This window comes from Gopherus flavomarginatus, chromosome 1 (assembly GCF_025201925.1).
Source record: "Gopherus flavomarginatus isolate rGopFla2 chromosome 1, rGopFla2.mat.asm, whole genome shotgun sequence".
Taxonomy (NCBI): Eukaryota; Metazoa; Chordata; order Testudines; family Testudinidae; genus Gopherus; species Gopherus flavomarginatus.
The window spans coordinates 163,447,176-163,469,268 of record NC_066617.1 but is presented as its reverse complement, the minus strand read 5'-3'; the positions used below and the strand labels follow the sequence as shown (position 1 = coordinate 163,469,268).

General features: G+C 41.7%; 1 protein-coding gene across 20 annotated transcripts in view; it reads right to left on the bottom strand.

Moving 5' to 3' along the window:
* Positions 1 to 22,093, bottom strand: part of ZBTB20 (zinc finger and BTB domain containing 20) — a 670,053-nt gene that overhangs the window by 209,089 nt on the left and 438,871 nt on the right. For 3 of the 20 annotated variants that reach the window (XM_050957859.1, XM_050957851.1, XM_050957906.1), the window contains one exon: positions 13,536 to 13,587. The exons of 15 other annotated variants lie outside the window; for them this stretch is intronic. The gene's annotated coding sequence lies outside the window, so the exon portion shown is untranslated. Of the gene's footprint in view, positions 1 to 13,535; positions 13,588 to 15,875; positions 16,012 to 22,093 lie in introns of those variants that run through there. 2 more of the 20 variants (XM_050957951.1, XM_050957970.1) reach the window with 2 other exon arrangements.

The following is a 22,093-nucleotide window of genomic DNA, read 5'->3' as shown; positions in this document are numbered from 1 at the left end:
TTGGTCTAAACACTCTGTAGTTCTGAATGCTACACTCCATTCTCATGATAATTGACAATCATTTTCCAATTCAAACTGATCCTGATTCTTCTAGTCACTTTGTAATTAATTGAAGACGGTGTGAATGAGATGTTTATTGGCTGGCAGGTAATGAGTTTCATTGTAAATAATAGTGATGGATGGAAAATCTTTCCTCCTGACAAGGGAGGCAACTCAGCATGGGCAAATGGCACTCATTCACAGCTTCATGTGAGCTCAGAGCTGACGCAATGTATAAAGACTATAAAGAACACTCCCTTGTTAATGTCAATGTGTAACTACCCTTGAGTTTTTCCAGCTAATACTTAAGTAGCATGGAATTGATCCAGATTTTCCATGAAGATAGGATGATTCGATTTGTGACCTAAGGTTTACTGTTCTGTAAAAAGAAATCTGATCTGTTTAAACACCTAGACATGCCTCTTCCCAGGTACTCCCATTCATCACAGCTGTCAATGCTTCTCTGAAAGAGAAATGAGCCTCAGGCATGGGATAAAGCACTACAGAAGACCTAAGAATGCTATTGCCAAGGGAATACATTGATCCTGTTTCACTGGGGTGGTACATGCATTATGAAAGACCTGCAGCTACTGAATTATAAGTTACTGCTCACACCCCTTATAAAGGAGATCATTTTTGAGAATCACATACCATGCTGACATTAATGATCCCAGATATGGGAGTAATAGATTTGGACTTGTTCACTCATCCAGCTGGATGGATTTAAACAACTGGTGCTGAATATCAGATTGGAGTCAATCAGAATACATGAAAAGATAATAGAAGAGTCAGAGGTCCAAATTCTTCTCTCATTTTCACATGTGCAGTCTCACTGACTTCTCATGCCTTTATTTTTGTTTTTAACAAAAAGCAAAAACAACCTTTTCATCCAAACATCCTGTGAATGCCATTTGCCTCACCACAATAATCATCTTATGAGGAAAACAAGGAAACTGTACACTTTCTAGTATTTTTTAAAAGTAGGTCATCATGGATGTTCTGTCCATACTCTACCACATTCCACAGCTAGACAAGTTTGGCCTTTTCATGCTCTGAAATGAATATCCTCTTTCTCTTTCCCTAGAGCGATCCAATCATTTTTATCATACCTCGGCTTCAAAACTTGGTAAACAATCCCAACGCTATGAAAGGTTCATCCAAAACACATCTCTTCCTAGATTTACTCCAGATATCCTTTCTAGCTTAAACAGACTGAAATGATAATCTGCTTTGACCCTTTCTCCTTCAGCTCTATTGGGAGCACTGTATCTTCAGCGCTTGTAGCTTATTAAAAAAAAGACAACTATATTTTTGATATGCCTTTAAGGTTATTTTCCAAAGTATCTTTGATTTTTAAATTCTGTTCAACTCTTTCACCATTAACCTTGATTTCATTTAGGAGTTAAAGTAACTACAGTTTTCTTGGAAAGCTAATTTAGAAATCTTGTCTTTTCTTGCACTATTTTTTTCTCTTTAGTTGGAGACCTAAGTGAGAAGTTACAAGAAAGTGGTCAGTGTTTAAAATTAATTTTCAGCATCAAACTATTGGTAGGCCAATTCTTTTCCACGTTAACATTTTCCATCTAACTTCACAACTTGCTTGTTAAAACATTAAGCTGCTGGCAGATGGGATGGCTCTAGAGATTAGTAATGAACCACAGAGACCTTCACTAGTATATCAGTAGTTCAGATCCTGTCCAGGTTTGATGTGGCTTAAGTTGTTACTAGAAGATGACTATTTGGTGGCCTCAGTCCAGCTCCTAGTAAATAAATCTTCACCTCACAAGAGAAACAACTGCACTTTCCCCCCAGTCTCAGCAGAAAAGTGCCAAGGGTGGATTGGGCCATTTTTTGTCAGCCACTTTATATGTAGATAGTATAGCAGCTGGAGTTTGCCACACCATACATGCCAGGGTCAAAAAAAAATCATTGATGGACAAGGCAATTTTGTTGTGAGGAGATGTATGAAGGATGTCCAACAGCGAATGTTGGGATCACTGTATCTTTACCAATAGAATTAATAAATCAGTGTAAGATGGTGAAAGAGGCACGACAGCCTCATCTGATGATGAGGAGGAGGAGGATTTGTGGGAAGATGCTGTTTCTTCTTTCTGAGCTGGCTCTTGCTCCTTTATAAAATTCTTCTATGGAGCAGGACCCAAGAGCTGAGGTTGTTCCTGATGTGCCCTTACAAGATGGGACGCCGTAGAACTGGTCACCATAAGGGGCCCCTGGTTTCCAATAAGCCCACTGTGGTGGGGCATAAGGGAAGGAGGCAGGGCCCCAAAGTTGTCCTTACCAGGATAACCAGGTAAGAGTTTCTCCTGCTGAGAGTTTTGTCCTCAGGGTGTACTTCAAGGGATGGAGGCTGGAAGGACAAAGAACCTTGTACAGACACCTTGAATTGGATGAGGTATCGTCACCCATGTCTATTCGAGGGGCAAGTGGTGCCTCTGCAGATGGTTGAGTTGGTACCTGGGTCTGGAGAGGGTCCTGTAATTGCGCCAATATCTGGAGGTCAATAGTTGGTTGGCTGGTGATACAGCACAGGAGGATGTAGTGTTGCTACCAGCTGGAAATGTCTCTCTGTAACCTCAAAGACTGTGTGGGGCTCATGACTGTGTTGGTTCTGGAGGATGAGTCACCACTGAAGTAGGATCAGAGGATAAACAGGCTTCAGAAGGTGAGTTGGTACCAGTTGAGAGTGTCTCTCAATAACCCTGCAGTAACAGTGATTCAGGCTGTTATAAGAGTCAAAGGTCCTCATGGAATAGCAGCCTGAAAGGTACCAGGGACTCTGGATAGGGTCTGGAGTTCTTGTGTTTTGAAGGCACTGAAAACAGTGTTGGTACTCCTCCAAGTTGTTTACCTGATGATTCTCAGTATATGGCATGGTCTTCTTAGCTTGTGCCATGGTCTCGATACCAGAGGTGATGGAAGCCTCAGCAGTAACTGTGTGATATGTGAGATCTCCTGAGACCCACTGTGTGTGTGTGTGGGGGGGGTATGTGTGTGACATTGCCCTTGTCTTATCCAATTCTGGAGAATTGGATCTTTTATTCTTTGAGGGTCTGGATGGTTCTGAAGGGCCCTCGGGGTAGACACTGTTGCCAGGGCTCTCTGGTCAATTGGATCCAAGGTACAAGGGGGTGAATTGGACCCTGGGGGTCTCCGAAAGAGCTCCATTAGCAGGAATTTTAGTCTGTCCTCCCTCAATTTCTTAGGTCTGCATTTAAAACCTGAGCAGATCTTATGTTTGGAGGGCATGAGAGTCTTTCCCAGACAGCAGAGGCAGCTTGAATGTCCTTCGCTGTAGGGAAAGACCTATGGCAAGTCTGGCAGGATTTGAAGCCTGGGGTCTTGGGCACAACCTATACATGAGGCCATGGATCAAGACGTGTGGGGAAAAAACCCCAAAGGCCCAGAATGAGCAAATGAAGAAGGAAGAGGAACACCCTCCACACACACACACACACACTGCCTAAAAGCACAATCAGTGTTAAACAACAGAAAATAAAGAAAATACCAAAGAACAGATAAAGCAAGAGAGGTAACAAACTGCATAGGAAGCTAATGGACACTGTGATGCTCCAACTCAAGCTGCAGGCATTTCAGAAGAACTAGAGTGGCAGCAGGTCTGCCTCTTCCCTATATACCCTTTCACCATTAAGGTGTCAGAGGTACAGGTGCAGACCCATATACACTGACAATCTCTGCTCAAGAGTACAAGGGCATGCAAACATCATGACGTGAGGCACCCAAGTGACACTACTCAAAGAACAACTGAAGACTCTGTCTATTCATCTTATACACAACCCAATTACTTCTGCTCTCCTTGGGCTGACATCAGTTAAAGTTTCAAAGCAGGAGCCATTTCCCCTTAGACAGTAGTGGAAAACCCATGACTTGGGAAATCTGAAATTAGACTCCACAGAACAGTAAAAATGTACTTACTATAGGAAAGAAACACACATTGGCTGTCAAGTATCACCAATAGGTATTTTCCATCTCTAAATTCTAAGATTCTCTGAGACTTGTTCCTTATCCTCTTGACTAAAACATCTCAAAGATGCATTCAGCAACAACTGAATGTGACAGAAAATTCACTTCAAGTGGTAAGAAGGGACAGATTAAGGCTGATTATGGTCAGCATCACAAATATTCAAAGAACCAAAGAGCTCAAAAATCCTAAAACTTCTTTATACATTCTTCCCACAAGCAGGTGGCACTCACATAAACTTCAGCTTCTTGAAAAAATCTCCCATACACAGAACTTGTATCCAAATGGGTCTCCCTTTTATTTGCCATTATCCTGTCTTCTTCCTATTTCATTCCTATTTTCCCTTTCAAATCTTTCCTGATTTTCACTTCTCACCCTTTGATGGAAGAGCTTAGAAGGCCTTATCCTGAACTCGTTACTCAGGTGAAACTCCCACTGTGGAATAACAATGTACTTGTGAACTTGGAGTAATGGAAATGAATATGTCAATCATTTTCAGCCTCTGCATGGACTCATCACCTCAGCCTGTTGCCTTGGCTAAAGATCACTGGTAGAATCTAATGCTTCCTTCCCAAGAGCATTTATCATGCTACCACAATTATCTTTATGGGATATCACTCTAACACCTAAGCCATGGGACTCTATGAGCTTCTGCCAAGATGTCATGAGGGAATTCAAACTCAGATCATCAGATATGTGCCCTTTGCACAGTTCTTTCCCACCACTCATCACATAATCTATGTGAAGTATCTCTGACAGAACAGCACATGCAGGGTGCTACACGACCTATTTACAGCACTTCTCATCCTCCATCATTTAAGTGTGTGGTCTTAATATCACAATTCCAAAGCCCCACTCTCCAAACAGCCCTGCGATCAAGCATGGTTCCCAACTTGTTCCTTTAAAATTTCATCTTGGGCTCAATATAGGAGAATAACATCTTGGTCCTGCTGGAAAGTGATCAGCATCAAGAGGACCCGTCTTTATGCTAATAACACTAAAATATAAAATAATGCCAACAGCTGGTGCTACAAATGGCTTTTAAAAACGATGTTCATTCACTAAAATTCCTCTTGCTACTTTTGACATGAAACACGCAGTCTCTAATTATTCTGATCAAGACGGTGAAATACAAAAACAAACTTTAATTGTGTTTAACAGATATTTAATCAGGACTCACTGAACTACAGATTAAAGCTGAAATTCATAAACCATAATTACCCGATTGTCGCAATCTTTTTGGTCCACATTTTGCTTCCGTCTGGGCGTCTGGCACTTTGCCCCGAATTTCTTTTAGTGTCTTCTTAGCTTCATTGCTGTTCATGTTTTCCAGCAGAGATTCAGCACAGATTATAAAATATCTGTTCTTGGCAACTTTATTAGCTGTTTTTTCTTGCAAAGAGTTTACTTCCCCTACCCTGACCCAAAATTGCTCTATTAGGCATATGCTGAGGGTACTGATGACACGAACTAGAAGCAGAGATCTTCCCTCTGGGATTTGTTTGTGAAATGTCTCCATCTCCCCCGGCTGAGATACAAGATGGTCACCTCTGCAGCACTTTGCGTCCACCTCTTAACCCAAGCAGATGCCGTTCCAGTGTTGCTTTGCAGAGATGGAGCACTGTGGACTTCAAAGATTGGGGCAGAGGAGAAACGGGGCTGATGCCGCTCTCTAGGACACTGCCCATGCAGAGCCCAAGAATTTCAATGTGTACATGCAGTCAGGGGGTAACACAATTGGGAGTTATATTACCTCCCTCAGGATTCCCACCAACTGTACAGCATTAAGGGTGGGTGCCCACACAAAGGCAGTGCTGCTATTGCTTGAACTATGCTCCCAGAGCCAGTGGAGCTGCAGTTGCCCATGTAGGATGGCTCTTGTCTCCACGTGAAAGTGGTCTCCCTCCCAAAGGGCCTCAAAATCCATGATGCTTCAAACTCCTCCCATCAGATGGGCTAGCTCCTGGAAAACTCCACAAAGGTCTTCTCACAAGTCCCCTCCTTTGGATTTTTCCATCAGAGATGATAATCTGGCCTTTAATGATCAGGAACAGTAGCTCAAGTAACCGCAGATCAGATACTAGTCCACACTTAAAGTCACTTTGCACCACCAGAGTGTTGAGGCAGAATCCTCACCTGCCACCAAATCAGCCCAGCAAGCTTACTCAACAGTGGGGAAGATGCTAGAAAAGCTATGCTGACAGGGTCAGAACTGCTTCACCTCAGAAACCCTTGCAGGGTTGTGGGATGGTGATACTGTGGCAGCAACTGTCTTCACCTCTTTCCTAATCGCACAGGCTAATCACTAAAGTGAAGTGCCTTCTCGGGGAAAATATGATGTGAAATTGGCATTGCCCCTCATGCACATCTGCAGCTTTTTGCTCCTTCGAGGTTCAGCACACTTCAGTTTCTCTGCCTGACAAAGCTGAGAATCTGGGTGGAGACGTCCAGAATCCATGCTTGAACTTCCTCTGCTGTGTGCTGTCCCAGATCCCTAGCCCTCTTAGTCAGTTATTAGGTCCTGTCAGTTGCAAGGTGCAGCTGGATTTTGTTACCTTGTTGTGACTCCTGGGAACACAAGTTAAACCTCTGTCCTTTTCCTTGAATCTGTTCTGAACCAATATAGAATGACTTGAGTAATGGGACCTGCTCTTGCAATATCTCAGTTTTGTAAAAAAAAATGTCTAAGATGCTATTTAATAAATCTATTTCCACCAGAATCATTTGATCCTAGCCCACTTCCTCTATTCCTCTTTACACAGACCGGGCAAACAGTCCCTCTCCCACTGCCCGGAGAATAGTTATACATTCTTTTCCCAAGCCTGGGTGGAACACCTCATGAACACATCACACCAGCAGTAACTGAAGCATGTAAGTCAAAGCATCACCTGTCTTCTAGACACTTTCTTAGGATCCTTCATCACAGAGCCACAGTAATTGGCTCTACTGGTGCTTGTAATCCAAATTTCATAGCACTGCAATAAAACCACAGGCCCAGACAGGAAGAGAATGAGACAAGGAGACATTGGTAATTTCTTCTTTCTTAGAAAGCAAAGAGCTCTGTGAAGCAAGGGCTGTAGCTTTTATTTCTTTAGCTGAACTGGACAACTTGAAGTCCAGCCTCACTGAGATCTTTACTTCTCACAGACCAATTTGAGGAGAGAGTATGTGTTATTTGGTGGCTCACAGTGCAAGGCAAATATGATTTTTTACTAACAAGTTGCTTTCCAGCTTGGAACCATCATTGTTAATCCAAGGGTTTCACTTCCACATTTAAACAGAGATAAAGAAATTGCTATACAGTGTTAGTGTCGTTCTTCATTCAGATTGTTCCTCTGAAAACAGCCTACAGCCTTTGAGATGCAAAATGTATCACTTTAATGTAATCGCGGTCCCCACTCCCTGAATTGCTAAATCTATTTAGCAGATTCTTCTTAGAATAATCTGTCCCTAAACCTGAAGAAGCTCAGTGATTTTAAGCGTTTTAAGCTAACGATAATGGTTAGTACCAAGAACAGATGTACCTGGCTGTGGTGTGATCTATTCTCTTAGGCTGTTATGAGCTGTGTATTCATACTGACTTGGCATTTTATATCTATTTTCAAGGTGTAATGGCTGGATGGGGTGTAGTCTGTGTTTCTCCCTGATGTGTGATGTGTCATCACATGTGTATTTTTGCAAACAGTGGTGGCTGTGCCAACAGTTGTGTGTGTGTGTGTGTGTGTGTGTGTGTGTGTGTGTGTGTGTGTGTGTCTGAATTTTCCCATGTTGATGGCTGTACCAGGTATTGTCCATTCGTACTTCCCCAACACATGATGATTGTATTCAGGGGGTACTGTGTGGGTATGTGTAAACATGCATATTTGTATATATTTCCCAGCATGAGGCTTGTGTTACACTGATAGACCCCCGTCGTCAGCAGGCAGAATTGAATCTGGGGCCTCTGGAGCTTAGTGCATGAGCCTCTACTGCATGAGCTAAAAGCCAACTGGTTCTTAGCTAAGAGTATAGAACAAACTCATTTAACTCTCTCTAAGTGGCCTCAGTGACACTAGATGGGACAGAGCACCACACCCAGAAGGTATGTGGGTTACACTTGCACAGCTGGGCTATAATGTGTGAGGGGGGGTGATGAAGTGGGAATGTTCTTAAGGTTTTCTCTGAGTGCTGTGTGGATGCCTCAGTTTTCTCAATGCATTTCTCTAGTGTCTAGGGGTGTGCGATTGTTACAGAGCCCTAGGGGGCGAGTGTGATGCTGTCTGCACAGAGAATGGCTGACACCCTGTCTCCTGGCAATTGATGGCCTGGGCCCCTCCCCTGCAAAGGTGCCAACTGAAGATGTTGGAGAACAAAGAGATCAGGTGACCTCCTGGCTCAGGAAAGAGACAAAGGCAGAGGAGGGACTGAGGAGGTTGCAATTTGGAGCTGGCTGGGGAAATAGAGGGGGGCCAGATAGGCCCCCCTGGCCCCAAGATGGACCTGACTTAGGGGGTCCTGTTATCTGTACCTGCAAGACCTGTCTTGAACTGTGTTCCTGTCATCTAAATAAACCTTCCGTTTTACTCGCTGGTTGAGAGTCTTGGTGAATTGCAGGAAGCTGGGGGTGCAGGGCCTTGTCTCCCTCAAACTCCGTGACAGGCGGCATATGTTCCATAGTGTAAAGGGACTGCATCAAGTACTCTGTGAGTGTACTTTCTCCAGTGGGGAGGCTGCTTGAGACATTGTGTATGTGTGATGGTTACACTGGTTGTGCTGCCAGTGAAAGACATTTCACTATAGTGTACTACTTTTAAATAAAGTGCACTGGAATAAAACTTTTTGGTCATATATAGAAATGGTGCTTCATGTGCCATGGACAGAATTAGGTGAAATTTCCAGTGAGAATGCCTTCTGATCACACCACAGACTAGGTGCTGTTATTCCTAAACACCTGCTCCTGTCAGTCTCTGAAGAGGATATATTATTTGGGGTATGTTGCACAGGAGGTCTTACAGTTTGAGGTCTCCATCCTGCAATACATGAGAAATCTGCCCCTACTTACATGAGCTGAACCACTGTCTTCAAATGGGACTACTAGTGAAAGTAAGATTTGCAGGACTGCTCTCTCACAAAGTAAACAGAACTGTGATTGGTCCATGCTATCATACTGCAATATTAGTTATGTTGATTGAATACGAATACTCAATCTTTAAACAACTCCCAAAAGCACAATTGCTACCTGGCAAGAATCCTAAAGGCAGATGCTCAATGCATACCACACAGGGCCTCATCAGAGCCTGTATCCATCCTAATTAAATGAATGGAACTTATACAAGGAAGATCCAACAAAGTTAAAGCCCAAGACTATTTAGACAACTAAAATATGGCCAAGCTGCGAGGCATCGGAAATCAAGACAAGACACTAGGTACCTAACAGAGACAAGTACATTACTATCTTGATCTGAGAAGAGTAACTGAAAGTGTCAGTGCAGTTCAGATCAAAACACTGTGGGCCGCCACCACCACATAGGTCCAAATATCATGCCTGATTTTGGGCTAAGAACCAGTGCTGACATCACAGGGCAGTTCCAGGATGCACTGCAGTACTAGAAGCACCATTGGTTAGATAAGAGGTTAACTCAAGATGCCTTCATTTCTCTGATGGTTTGCCCACATTGGCTCTGGGAGGGCCATATTAAAGCAGAGACTCTATAGGTCTGTGCCTAGGGCCCTATCTCCTGTAGTCATATCATTGCATCTACAGCAGAATCTTAGCTTTCCTTGAAAAACAACACAAGTTTCTAGCCCACACAACTGTAAAGAAAACCCTGAAAATGTGACTCAAGTGTAGCGACCTCTGCATGAGGATGCAGCAATGTGTTTCTAGGGCCCTGGATTGCCATGGTCCTTTTCAGAACAGAAAGAGCGAAACCTAGAATCCTGGACAACACTCCCATCTCTCAATAAAACAAGTTCTGATCACCAAGTCTCTTTGGGAGGAGTCACATCTGCCTGCAAATTCACTGCAGCATCAGTATCTAGCACTTTGCTTTATATAGTTCTTTCTGATCATTTTAATCTGAAAAGTGCTATATAAAGGTGTATTCTATTCTATTCCTGACTTACAAGGCTCTTCATGGCTCTACCAACACCTTCATCTCTGTTCTCATATCCTACTACTCCCTCTCCACATCCTATATTAGATTATACGCTCACTGGAGTAAAGACCTAATATTGCTTCATATCTGGAGAGCACCATGTGCCCATGATGTTATTTAAACAAACAACAATTATTACTACTTGGAAACTATGGAACTGACTGCCACAACATATTATTTAGGCCAAAAATTAACTAAGATTAAAAACAGGTTTACATATTTATATGGAGACTGAGAACATCCACAGTTATAATATATGCCATAATAATAAATCATAGTAATAAAACAAAATAATAATCAAGATTGTGTTCCATGGCATAAACCAACTACTAGCTATTTGGGTTAGGAAGATGTTTTCCCTACAGGTGGGTTATTCTATCATTGGGTTACTTGCACCTTGCTGTAAGGTATGTATCATTGGCTACTGTCAGGGACAGGACACCAGATGAGATGAGGTTCATAGATGAAAGGCATTATAGAAGCATGCACATTATTATTTAGTACCTATATTACAGCAGTGCCCAGAGGCTCCAGAGAGAACCGGGACCCCATTGTGCTACATATTGTACAAACACATATGAAGGCATGGTCCCTGCAATTATACTATAAAAAGACAAGTTACGTGTGATGAGTAGAGAGGCAAAGGACACACCAAAACATAGACACACACATTCCCCCTCTTTTTATTCTTATATATAGATAAAATAAGTGCCAACTACCTCCATTTGTCCCTAAATCCACTTATTATTAATTGGCCGTTTTTTGGTTTTTTTTAAATAATTGTCACAAAAGAGGTAGGTCTTAGAAGAGATGTGAAGAAGGAGAGGAAGCTGCCCTTTGTCAGTTCAGGGACAGTGTTCCATGCGTAAGAGGCAGCATGGGAGAAGGCACTGAGATGTTTGTGTAAGAAGCTGAGAAATGGGTGGCCATCACTGGAAGAACCGGGACAGCAGCACAGTAATACAAAAGCAGTCAGATGGGGAGGGGTAGAGTTGTGAATGGCCTTGAGGCACAGTCGAAAACCCTAACATTCCAGAGATCCCTACACAAAGCTGGAACATAAGACTGGCCACAATGGGTCAGACCAATGGTCCATATAGCCCCGTATCTTGTCTTCCTACAGTGGTGGGTGCTCGATGTTTCAGGGAGAATAAACAGATAAGGGTAATTATCAAGTGACCCGTTCCCTATCATCCAGTCCCAGCTTCTGATACTTAGAGGTTTACGGAAACTCTGAGCATTGGGTTGCATCCCTGACTATCTTGGCTAATAACCATTGATGGAGCTGTCCTCCATGAACTTATCTAATTTTTTATTGAATTCATTTATACTTTTGGCCTTCACAACATCCCCTGGCAAGGAGTTCCACAGGCTGACTGTGCACTATGTGAAGAAGTATTTCCTTATGCTTGTTTTAAACCTGCTATTAATTTCATTGGCTGATCCTGGTTCTTGTGTTATGTGAAGGGGTAAATAACATTTCCCTATTCACCTCCTCACCATACATGATTTTATAGACCATCATATCCCCCCTTAATCATCTCTTTTCTAAACTGAACAGTCCCAGTATACTCTTTCCTCATATGGAAGCTGTTCCATACCCTTAATCATTTTAGCTGCCCTTCTCTGTACCTTTTCCAATTTTAATATATCCTTTTTGCAATGAGGCAACCAGAATTGCATACAGTATTCAAGGTGTAGGCATATCATAGATTTATACAGTAGCATTATGACCTTTTCTGGCCTATTATCTATCTCCTTCCAAATGGTTCCTAACATTCTGTTAGTTTTTTTGACTGCTATTGCATGTTGAGCAGATGTTTCCAGAGAACTATCCACAGTGAGGTAACAGCTAATTTAGACCCCCACATTTTGTATGTCTAGTTGGAATTATGTTTTCCAATGTGCATTATTTTGCACTTATCAACATTGAATTTCATCTGCCATTTTTTTGCCCAGCCACTCAGTTTTGTGAGATCCCTTTGTAACATTTTTCAGTCAGCTATGGAATTAACCATCTTGAGTAATTTTGTATCATCTGTAAACTTTGGTGAAGGACCTTGTTAAAGGCCTTCTGAAAGTCCAAGTACATTATATCACCTGGATCACCCTTGTTCACATGCTTGTTGACCCCCTGAAAAAATTCTAATAGAGAGGTGAAGCTGATTTCCCTTTACAAAAGCCATGTTGACTCTTCTCCAACATATTGTGTTCCTCTATGCGTCTGATAATTCTGTTCTTTACTAAAGTTTCAACCAATTTGCCTGGTACTGAAGTTAGGCTTACCGGCCTGTAATTGCCAGGATCACCTCTGGAGCCTTTTTTAAAAATCAGCATTAAATTGGCTATCCTCCAGTCATCTGGTACAGAGGCTGACTGAAGCGATAGGTTACACACCACATCTAGTAGTTCTGCAGTTTCATATTTGAGTTCCTTCAGTTCCTCCCCAGCACTGCACGTAAGTCTATCTACACGTGTTGAGAGGTACACAACCTTTGCACCCAGCAGACAATTTACCAAGCGTTCTCCCAGTCATCACAAACCCAACTATCTATGTTTCTAATAATCAAATCCTCCATTACTATTACTTTTCTCTTCCAAATAACTTGGGTCCCCTACCCGTGAGGGGTATCCTCAGTGTGAGAGGATACCATGATGTCATCTGGAAGAAAGATCCCAACTATGGGATTGTTTCACTTCACTTCAGCTTGAGGTTCTCCATCCTCAAAACATTCTTCCTCCTCAACAGCACAGAGGCTGTCAGACTGCGGTGGGTCCCCTTTACTATGTCCCTGAAAGTCTCCTCTGTGTACCTCTCTGTCTTCCCTAGTTCCTTCGGTTCAGCCATTCTGGTCTCAAGAGCCTGTACTCGGTCTCTGAGGGCCATGAGTTGCTTGTACTGAAAAGCACACGTCATCTGCCCACAAAGCAAGTAATCGTACATGCTGCATTGAGTGCAATAAACTGTATAGACCCCACTCTGCTGCTGGACTTCTGCTGTATTCTTTTTACTATTGAGGGTTTTTTTGTTTGTTTTGTTTTTCTGGAGGGTGATGGGGTGTTTATTGGCATAAGTTTAGCAAATGCTTGCTAGGCATATCTGGCTCTCACGCTCCCTCAGAAAACTCCCATTTGCTGCTCCTGTTCGTTAATACATCTGGTCACTTAGGAGCTGTCTTTTTAAACCCTGCTCTCCCTGAGTTAGCCCCACCCCCTTTGTCAAGGAATCCTAAAAGGATTAGGGATCAAATGATAGCAGACTAGAGCCTAGTTAGACTGCTCTTGGCTTACCTCGCAGGCTATCACAATAGCAGATTCTTCACCATAATGAAATATGCAAAACTAGAGCAGACACTTACCAAATCAGCGACCACAATCTAGAGGTGAAAACTTAGAGGTACAAACCACAGTCTGAAATCAGAGATGAGAGACTGTTCAGTTACTGAGACAAAGGAGAGATGGACAGAAAGGGTGACTTTCTACTCCAAAGTCCCTAATAGGAGGAAGTGTGAGAAAGATATTTCCTCCAATTATCAGGAATCATAAAAGATAAGTTCTCATCAGAAAGCAATGAGGCAAAACAGTGCCCAAGCCTGGGAGACAGGAGAGAGATGGAAAAGGTGGCATTATGCTCCCAGATCACTAATGATAAAGGTACACAAGGAATCAAACCCCAAGCACGGTGTGTTACCCTGGGTCATACTATCCTCCACAGATATATGGGGGTGGGTGGGTGACTGACTTTCTTTTACTTTGGTAGCACCTGTATAGCTTGTCATGCCAACGAATCCTCCTGGAATGGAAATGAATTGAACTGAAATAGAGGGAGGCAGAGGGGGAATTAAAAAAAAAAAAAGTGATGTAGCCAGAGTGAGGGACAGGGAAGATGATCTTATTCCTTTACACAAACAATAATTGCCTCTGTAATCAGAAAGGAAATGAGAAGAAGACAAAAACCTATTTTTACTTGATGCTGTGATGAAAATATTAATTACCTTCTAGTAACAAATTTTCCTTTCGTAGCAATCTTTTTAAACTGGCCACACATATTAATTATAATTTGCCTGTCAAACCTACACTTCTGAAATACTTTGTACAGTATTATGAAAAAAGCATTAAAAATAACCTCAGCCTGTGCCTTCGGGTCTAATACATGAGAAGTCTGATTGAAGGCAGCAGGCCTGCTCATGGAAAGGCTATGGGATCAGGTCCCCTATTAGCAGTAAAAGCTGCTCTTCTTTCTTCAGTCTTATTATTGCTAAAAGATATAAAATCCCAACAATCTCATATTTTCATTATAAAATTTGGCAACTTTTTCATATTTATTTAGACTGCAAGATATAATTTGAATGTGGGGTCTGTTCCTCCCTCCCTCTCTAGGAAAAAGAATAAGTTATTTGTACTCTGAATAAGTATTTGTTATTAGTGGATCAGACATGGATAAGGTATATTATTACAACCATGTTTGTTAGATATGATTTATATTGTTTGAATGCATATGATCTTATGCTGTCTTTAATTTTATTATACTTTGGGGGGGTTGTTTGGTTTTATGCATTTAGTCATAGTGGTTTGTGTTTTGAACTTTGACAAAAATTAATACAAAGGAAATTAAAAAAAGAAAGAAAATATTTTCAAAATGATGTGGAAATCAAATCTATCCCTCAGTAATTTGATCTGTAGGAAATGGAAAGCAAAGCATTACAAACAGAATGCCTTGAAGTGCATCATAATTACTTACATGTGCAAATACATTGTCTAGGTTTAAGCACATAGTTAATAACAATAGCAATAATAATTCTATGCCCTTATACCATTTCATCCAAGGATCTCACGGCTCTATGCAAACATTCATTAATTAAGCCTCACCATTACATGATGACCTACTTGTAAGCATTATCCTCCTTTGCCAGATGGAGAAACTGAGGTGCACCACGCCAAAGGTCAGGGACATACTAAGAGTTAGTGTGTCAGAACAGGGAATGGAAGTCAGAGGTTTGGGGGAATTCCAAGTCCAAATGTGCCAGAACTGTAGAAAGCTGGAGCTGAATCTGACCTTCCCAGCATTTGGGGTCACTGCAGTGATAGGCCAAGCTGAGCAGTTTTGATCTGTGCTTTCCCAAAGTTTGGGAGTTGAGATGGGACTTAATTCAGAACCATGGCTAGTCCTAAGTAGAACTAGACCAATTTTTTGCTTCAAAACTCAAAGGCTGGTGAAACATGCCTAGTTCAGGATTTCATTATCAATGGGAATATTTCTTAGATCAGGTTTATACAGGATCACAAACCTTACAAGCAAATCTGGCTCCAGTGTCAAATGAATATGGCAAAAAGTTATAGATTTGCATCAAAACTAGTGAAATTCAGTGGCTTCAACTTGAAAAAAAAAAAGAAAAGAAAACTTTGGTGGTTTCAATTGAGTTTTACTTTGGGCTTTTAGGTTTGTCTGAACCTGAAACTCACAGCAAACCCAAGGAGGTGTGAATAAAAACCAAGGAGGTTGTGCACAATTCCCTCTAGCATGAAAATGCTGAGATTTACACAGCTCCACTGCTGACTTCCTGTCCCTTGCTTTGACTGCTAAGCTATATTCCCTCCCTTCCAGAGCCAAGAGTTGAACCCCAAAGTCTTGGCTTCTTGACTCTTTGCTACCCACTAGCTGACACTCCCCTCTCTAACTATCTTTAATACATACTTACCTGCTTCACTAGATGACCATGATCCAAGGCTGCCAAGTTATCTTTGCTCTCTCATTTAGCCTGCAATAAAGTTTATGCTCTTAAGTGCTGCCTACTGAAGTGATAATAAGTGTACTAGTAAAATTACCTGCCCAATTTGACAGTTCTCGGTTCATAGAACTCGGTGCGTGTCATATTTAAAATTTAGCCCAAAGATTTTTGAACCATGTGGTTGAAGTAAAAACATTTCTCTGTGTATTTTGCTTACCTGTTATGCTTTATATGAATGGAAACACTGGATATTATTTACTGGCCTGGCAGACAGAAAAAGCTATGCTTCAAACATCACTCCAAGGTGTCACATATATCAACACACTAATTATGTTTCAGGACTCCCTAAAGTAATCTCTAACTGTGCTTATGGGCTCTGCGGTCACCCTGACAAACTGAGACAATATTGTCAATCTCAGGATAGGTGTTCAGTATCAGTCCTACTCAGGAGGAAATGCTATCACGCTACGAGTACAATTAATGCTGCAATTCTGGGACCACACACAATCAAGAGATTTCAAGAAACAACATCACTGTCTACATAAGGCCATCACAGTCAGAGCCTGTCCGATGTACAATTCTACACCATGGAATTACTGGGCCACAATCATCCCTGGTGTAACTTCATTGCAATCAATGGATTTTACTCAATAGATGATTTTGTCCCATTTACTTTTTTTTTTCATTTCAAATCTCTAAAGCTCTTCTTCCCCACCATCCCAAAGGAAGTACAAACTGCACTCAGAAATGACTCCAGAGACAGATGGGCAGTTGTTTCTCGAAATCATGACCACATTCTTATAGTGCAAAGATCAACAATCTGCTCCATTCATTTCCCTTAGTGAACTGAGAAACAATATAGATGTTAGGTCAAGCTTGACAGCTGCTGGCATGTCCTCTGTCTTTCCACAGGCCTTCAAATACTAGCAGGCAGTAGCTGCAGTCCATGGAATATCTTGAACTATGGACTCTACCAAAGAAGGGAAAGAGAAATTGTGATAACTCAGAAACTGCTTTAAAGTTTTGTCAAGAACATCAGAAACGTTCACTAATTTTAAAATTTAACTTAGGATGGTGGAGGGGCAAGTGAAGAGCAAAAGGTTCTGACATTCAATCTTGAAAAAATAAAATAACCCATCATCTCAAAATAGAAACAAATATTTGCGTAGGGCCTAAAAAAAATACATTTATCTTGTCTTCTGATTCAATAGTAGAAAAAGAAAAGAAAGAAAGAGTCTTAATAAGGAAGCTTTTTTAAAAAATGTCATAGAATCATAGAAGATTAGGATTGGAAGAGACCTCAGGAGGTCATCTAGTCATCATGCGACTGCTAAGCACCATTAGAAAATGTGAGATCAGGGAGCAATCAGTCTTTACCACATTTAAAAGGGTGATGTGATGAGGCTGAGAAACTTCACACCAGCACAAAAAGGGTTAAAGAGCATCCATGGGCCCAGGTAGCCCTGCCCCACTATACCTGCAGCCAATGTTGGGCCTGGAGGGGGAAGAAAGCCAGAGAACCTGGCTCACTTCAGGGCTGACTGGTGAAGAGACAGGAGACAGCTCTAGGAGGCTGACAGGAGCTCTAGGAGCATCACTAGGAGGCTGCCAGCCAGGCCAGCCACCAGGGAGAAGCACCAAGTCCCTGACTGAGGGAGACTGCAGAGGAGACCAAGGAACACGCAGCAGTGAGTGAACTGTGTGACTGAACCACAGAGACATTATAGAGTTAAGACCCTGCAATATTATATCTGCTCCCACCAAGAGGGAGGGCTGGGGCTGGATGCCACAAAAAGTCCACCGGGGGTGTCACTTGAGTCGAGCCACTACAGACTGTTTGGACTACAGAGGCCATACCCCAAACTGAGGAAACAGAGGTAGGAAGTAGCCCAGGGCAGCGGACTTAGATTCTCTGCTGGGAGGATCCTGCCAGTGTTGCTTCACACAGGGCCCTGGGCTCGGACCTGGAGAAGGAGGAGGGCCTGGGTTCCCCTACTATTCCTCTTTAAGGAGTGATGCACTTCTGCCAGGGAAACAAGCTGCCAGATGTCAGGTGTGCCAATCACTAGGCCACCCAGCCTTTCGAGCACCCTATTACAGGCCACAAACTTACTAGTGAAAGTCATTTCATTTTGAGCTTTCTTAGGGGTCTCTATAAACAATAGAGATTAAGAAAAAAAGAAACAAAAATGTCGGTACTTTTCATTGTCTATTTCTTTATGAAAATCAGTAAAAAAATTAACCACACATAGAACGGAAAACTACTAGACATCATCCTGTCCTGTCAGTTATGTTCCGTGCACAAGGTCCCAATGGCTATCACTCTCCAGAGCATGTTTTGCAAACCATCTAACTAGTATATGACTGCCGAGGCATTTTCCAGGACTTCTTCTGAGGATGTATATTACAGTCCGTGGTAACTAAATCAGGCCTGCTTGCTGACCTCTGCCCAGCTCCATGATATGGAACATCACAGAGGCCCCAATATGGCACATCGCTTACGCATGTGTTTAACTTTAAGCGTGTGCTCAGGTGATTTCCTGAATCAGAACCAGGATTGGCTTTACTGTTATCTTCCAACGTATCTTTGCATTTTAAGTTTTGTTCAACACTTTTACCATTAGCCTTCCTTTCATTTAGGAATTAAATTTCCTTACTTGTGTTACATAGACTACTGTAGATATTTCAAAGTGAAGGAGTGCTACAGACCTAATTTACTTTTTCCCTATTTAAGCTGTTTATTTTCTGCCCTTCATTCACCTTGGAAAGAGGAACTAGATTAGCCAGTTTCTCTTTCCAGGCCTCACGCACAAGCACCATGTGGCATTTATATTTATGTGTGTTTTGTAAATCCCTTTGTCCTTAAAAGAAATCCCACACAAAACATGCATTTTGGCCCTAAACTGCACGACATTTGCTCCAATTCTGACCCCATTCATATCAAAGGCAAAACTTCAAATGACTTCAGTAGGAACAGAAGCAGATCCAGTGTCCCTTTAATCCTTCAGAAGTTGGAGTGGGGCTTACGGAGAAATTTTAAAATGTGACTCTCAGTTTCATCCATGTAACCTCATTAAAGTCAGTGAAATTGCACAGGTATAAGAGGGGAGAATTTGGCTCAAAACACATTACCACACAATTGCTGCTGGAAAAAGGCTGTGAAGATTCACTGGCTTGACAGAGTTAAACAATACCACTAATAGGAGCCCTGTAAGTGGGACAGTTTTGAATGGGGCAAATGAAATGATTGCAGCTCATGTTGGCACTGGCTTAGTTAAGGTTATGTCAGCATTTCCCCTAATAAACTCTCTTCTGGGGGGTTAATAATCATCCTTTCATGTTGCACCAAGCTGAAAACTGGCAAGTAGGCTGAGAATGGCGATACGATTTCATTATTTTTCTACAAAAATATATTTCCACTGGATCAGCCATAAGAAACCAACCAAAAATGTAGAGCAAGTGCAATTTCAGAGGCTTTTTGTGCCAGCAATTCTGAATTACAGTAATATTTCGCTCTTTGTATTTATAAATTTACATATTTTTATGTTGGCAATAAAGACATTATGCAATCAAAATTATCTGAAAAATAAAGAAAACAGATGACCGCTGATAGATCACAGTTTATAAAGGAAAAGAACAGAGGAGCACATTAAATTTACCATAAATGAGGGGCTTCATACCACGACAGCAACTGCTAATATAATTCATTTGTCATATAAACTATGTCCATGGGGATGTCCCATAAAATTAATTAGGGCAGAGACAGAGGAAAAACAAATCAAAAACTTCTAAGAACTCCAGCAAATAAGAGGTTTTAGAACCAGCAGCATCCACAAGATCAGTCAAAAGTTCCTCCTCCTTGTCTTGTTCCCATGAGGCTAACATTGAGAAATATCTCAGGCTCATCAACATGACATAAATTATACTGGTTGTCAGGAAGGTACACAGCAATTTTGAAATTTCAAATTTTGCAAGCAGCACAGTCTTTCAAGTGGATTACATTATAAACTGAAAGGAAGAATTTCAGAAATGCAATTCATTAATACACTAGGTGTTAATTTTGTGGAAGTGGTTGGTATGAGCAAAGAGACATCAGCAAAATAAAGCACAACATGGAACAAAAAAACCCCTAAAACCCAACAATTTAAAAAATTAATCAATGGTGTAATTCCACTGAAGTCAAAACCACTGAATTTTGCCTATCCACAGACTTTAATGGAGTTAAAACATGACTGAGTTTCCCCATGTATGTATCCCATACCACACTGGCTTATTTTAGTGACAAAACATGTTCTATTTTTTACTCCTGTCAACACAGCAAGCATAGTCAGCAGTTGCCACATGACACACCCACAGAAGTTAACCGATAGGCCAAATGTTAGTCTGAACAGCACGGCACAGGTTTTTGAAAGGAAGGTGCTTAGGAGAAAAATGGTGAAAGAATTGTTTGGGAATTGATTTGCTCAGAGACTCCCTGACATTAATAAGAGTTGTGCAGTTAAAACTTGACTTGGCACTTAAGAGAACTGAGAGGTTAGTTTTTAGAAATGTGACCATCAAAAACCCTAGTTCTGGACATCCCCGAACTTCAGTGGGCCTTATCACTCCTACCAGATCTAATCCTACCCACCCATCTGTGAACTTCTGTGAAATCTGGATCTGAAGTATGTGGGATAGCCCATGTTAGAGTGCAGGCTATGAAGTCCTTCTGTCATAAAATATTTGTGATGGCAAACTTCATAAATGAATAGTGCACTTTTCAGTGCATTTGAGTGTCCTGCCTCAACCATAGGGAGGCTTTGGAAGACAATAACCATATTAACTTGATTTTTCGGTCTGGAAAGCTCAGGATAGCCCAATCACTGTGCAGCTTCACTCTCATTGCCACATTGTTTCGCAATAGATTAGATATTCCACCAAGGATACATATGGGATGGCTGCACAACACTGGACAATGCTTCAAACTCACAGGAAATACTCATCTCTCAAGCACAAAGCAATATGGATAAATATAAACACTATGGGCCAAATACTGCCCTTTCTCATGTCCTCCATAAACCTCAGCAGAGCTGTATAGCATGTAAGCAAGCACACAATTTGGTTCTATATATCAAGTTACCCATAATTTCTAGCACTATTGCTCTTTGGGGGACTCACATATAGGAACATATATAGTAAAAGGTGTAAGCACAAAAAAGGCCAAGTTAGCAATCTCTTAACTCAGAATTTGATTAGTTTTTGTAGTTTTAGCTCAGAGCTTTAATGTAATTTAAATGCACTGTAGTTGTCTGCATTACATACATACCACACTGGGTAACTGGGTGTGTGCATGATGGTCTAAGAACAGGATTTTGTTTTAATTTAATTTTGAATTGATATGGTGAATTCTAGTGCACCAGAAACTGAAGCACGAGTTGGAACTGGGCATTGTGCAAGGCTGACACTATGCAAGATTCCATCACTCGCTCTGCCAATGCACCTCAGTCCTGACCTGTAGCCTCCTCTGCTATTCAGTCCTCGGCTATTCACACAGTTCATAGAACCACAGAATATCAGGGTTGGAAGGGACCTCAGGAGGTCATCTAGTGCAACCCCCTGCTCAAAGCAGGACCAATCCCCAGACAGATTTTTCCCCCCGATCCCTAAATGGCCCCCTCAAGGACTGAACTCACAACCCTGGGTTTAGCAGGCCAATGCTCAAACCACTGAGCTAATGCATCTAATCAATCCTGTTCTGCAGCACCCTTTGCTATTTCAGTCCTGTACTTGCCACACAGGTCTGTCAACAAAACTCAGTTTGTTCTACAACTCCCCATGCTATTTCAGAAATGGGCTTTCACTGAGACATGACTGACAATCATGCCAAATTGCGTGCACTGGTGATGTGAAGCAGACATACAATAGACTAGTCAAAGGACTAGACTCAGACCAGAAAACCCTATTTCCTTCTGCCTTAACCTAAATATGAACCCAGGTTTTTTCAGGCAAAAGGCTACTGAATTAGCCTGTGTACCTGATGTATAGGTACAGACAGATACTATAGGTACACAGATGTCAGGCATTCAACCATTCCAACTGGATACCATTAGGAATGTATTGCCAACAGCTTTTCTGGTGTGAATCAACAGGTGGCTTGGCACCAAGATAACTATTTCCTTGTGGTTTTCAACTCTGGTTTCAGGACAGAA